We start from the raw sequence: 3,351 nt of genomic DNA on the forward strand, positions 1-3,351 counted from the left end.
ATTATGTAGATACCTTAGAAATCTTGGAATAAATCCACCATTTGACACAGCTATCCCACTCCTCAGTCTATACCCAAAAGACTTAAAATCAGCATACTACAATGCCACAGCCTCATCAATGTTTATAACAGCTCAATTCACAATAGCTAAACTATGGAACCAACCTAGGTGTTCTTCAAAAGATGAATAGATAAAGAAAATGTGGTATGTATACAATGAAATATTACTCAGCCTTAAGGAAGAATGAAATTATAGCATTTGCATGTAAATGGATGGAACTAGAGAATACCATGCTAAGTGAAATAAGCCAGTCTTCAAAAACCAAAAGCCAAATATTTTCTCTGATAAGCGGATACTGATCCATAGTATTATGGGGGGATAGGGAAGAAAGAAGGAAATTTGATTGGTGTAGAGGGGAGTGAGCGGAGGGTTGTAGTTGTGGAGACGGTAGAAAGAGATAGACATTATTACCCTATATACATGTATGATTACACTACTGAAGTGACTGCATCATTTAGAGCCAGAGAAATGAGAAGTTGTACTCCACTGATATACAATATGTCAAAATGCATTCTACTGTCATGTATAACTAACTAGAACAAATAAATAAATAAATAAATTATGAAGAAAATAGAAGGTCATAATATTTGTGGAGAGATACTTCTTTTAAAGCAACAAAATTTCAGATGAGGACAAGTCCTTTATGCACTTAAGAAAAACATATTGTTCATTTCCTCTACTTGCATGACCAATAAGTACAGCTACAACCTATTTTAAAACCATAAAACTTAGGCACAAAGGTGAACCTCTGGCATGTGCAACCAAAAAGTTCTTTTTAAAAAAGCTGTAGTCATGATAAAATAGACTCATTAAAGACATAAACTCAATTAGCCTTAAAAAAAAAAGCATCAATAAATAGGATGGATTCAAACTAAAAAGCAAAGGAAACAACAATGGAATATTACTCAGCCATGAAGAAGAATTAAATAATGGCATTTGCCCATAAATGGACATAACTGGAGACAATCATGTTAAGTGAAATAAGCCAGTCCCCACAAACCAAAAGTTGAATGTTCTTTCTGATATATGGATGCTAACACACAATGGGGCAGGGAAGAATAGAAGTTCATTGGATTAGAAAAAGGGGAAAGAAGAGAAGGGAATGGGGGAAGGGAATAGAAAGGACAGTAGAGTGAATTGCACATTACTTTCTTATGTTCATATATGAATACACCACCCCTGAAACTCCACATAATGTACAACCACAAAAATGGGATCCTAATGAGAATACGTTATACTCCATGTATGTATGTATAATATCTCATAATATACTCTACTGTCATGTATGTCTAAAAAATACAAATAAAAACTAAAAAATAAAAAATAAATAATATGATATAATGTAATATAATAGATGAATCACCTCACATGCACAAGGCCCTGGGTTCCATACCCCGCACCAAAAAGAAAAAAGATATAAGATGGAGAAAATGAGTTAAAATTTCCTCTAAGCCAAAATGCTCAGATTTGAGTGAAAGTGATATAAGTGAAAGTAGATTAATTGTAGACTACGCTAATATAATCTCTCCTGTTCTTATAAGGTTGGAATCTACCAAGTATAGGGTATAATGAGATGGGTTACACCCTGTTAAAATTCTTATCAGCTTTCACCAAATGAGTTAGGGTGGAATATAGGCTGTGCAAGACATTTCTCACCCAACAAATTAAGGTGGAATGCATGCATTGGGATTACATATTCTTTCTAGAGGCTTTAAGTCTGTGTACCTGGGGGTATGGCAAATGTTGGAGCCCCAAACAGCCCTTCTCGCTGACCACCTTTGGCAGAATGTAGACTATGCTGGGTCTATGTTAGTTCTTGAGGTTTTTTTAGTCTGCATACCTAGGGGTGTGGCCAATTTGGGGGCCAAAGTAAGCCCTTCTCAGACTGAGTTTTGACAGGATGTGGACTGTACCAGATGAGCATATATTAACTTTGGAGGTTCTTATTATGTGTGCTCAGGGGTATGTCAGGTATCAAAGCTGCAGCAGACCCCTGAATGTTTCTGAGGTGGGCAGAACACCTATCTGTGCTGGAGGATAGGTTATGGAAACTGAATAATCTACTATCCTTGATCCTTACACCTTCAGACCTGGCCCTCACAGGAAACCACACCTGAATTGTGTTGCTTCAAGTCACAGAGGGCAGATGTTCCAGAGGGCAGTGCCCTTCATTCCACTCCCCATTACAGCCTGCATAGAACTTCAGCATAGAACTACCTGTGGTTCTACCCTACAGCATAGAACTCTCTGTGGTTTTATTTCAAAGACATTCTCCCATTGTCTGCCCAGTGAATGTGTCAAGGGTGTCCACAGAGACCCTGTTATGTGACTGTGCCAGGTTTTCTGATCCCTAGACCATCATAGTCTCAGAAAATAAGATCTTTCTCAGGATGTTTTCTGACTACTGCACTCTGAGAGTTTGGTGAAAGATTCAGTGAATTTCTTCTCTAAAACTAGTTTGTTGTGCAAGTTTAAGTTATTTTTTGGAGTGCAGCCTTGTATGCCATGCTGTGAGTCTTTCTCTTTTACATTTACTCCCTCAGAGGGGAGAATCCTCTGCCGCTGCCCAATGTGCTGGGTGCCAGGTGCTAAGGTACTCTGCTTCACTTGTTATTCTGCCTCATCTCTGGATTTTACCATATTTTGTTTTCTCTGCAGTCAATTTCCAGTGCTCACCCATAGCTACTTACCTCCATGTGTAATTAAACATTTATTTATTTGGTTTTATCCCATAAAGGAGCAAGCTAGTGTTGGGTTCCTCTGCCATCTTGCCTAGAATCCATGATACTTCTTTAAAGCAACTACTTTGAATTCTTCATTGGGCAGCTTATATATCTCCATTTCCTTGGGTCTGGCTTCTGAGTAATTATTGTGCTTTTGGTAGTCTTATATATCCTTGGTTTTTTCATGTTTCTTATTGCCTATCACTGATGATTTGCACATTTGAATTAAGGACTTACTCTAGTCCTTGCAGACTTCCTTTGATTGGGCAGGCCATCTGTCACAATACAGTGGTGAGCATGAATTGAGCATGAAGCCTCCCTTCACTGGAATGGACTTCAACAAGGGTGAGATTTTCAAGGGTGAGCTGGAACCCGAGTATAATGAGTGTAGACTTGGAGCTTGTATCCACAGGAGGCAGTATCAAGACTGGGTCTAGATAGGCTGACCAGCTGCTAAGGCAAGCATTGAGCTTGAGTCTACAGGGGCAGACCAGGCACTCTGACACCAGAGTTAACTGAATGGGGTTGGAGCCTGAGTATACAGGAGCTAGCCTGGTGGGTGGGTTGA

The sequence above is a fragment of the Urocitellus parryii genome, chromosome X (genome assembly GCF_045843805.1).
Source record: "Urocitellus parryii isolate mUroPar1 chromosome X, mUroPar1.hap1, whole genome shotgun sequence".
Lineage (NCBI taxonomy): Eukaryota > Metazoa > Chordata > Mammalia > Rodentia > Sciuridae > Urocitellus > Urocitellus parryii.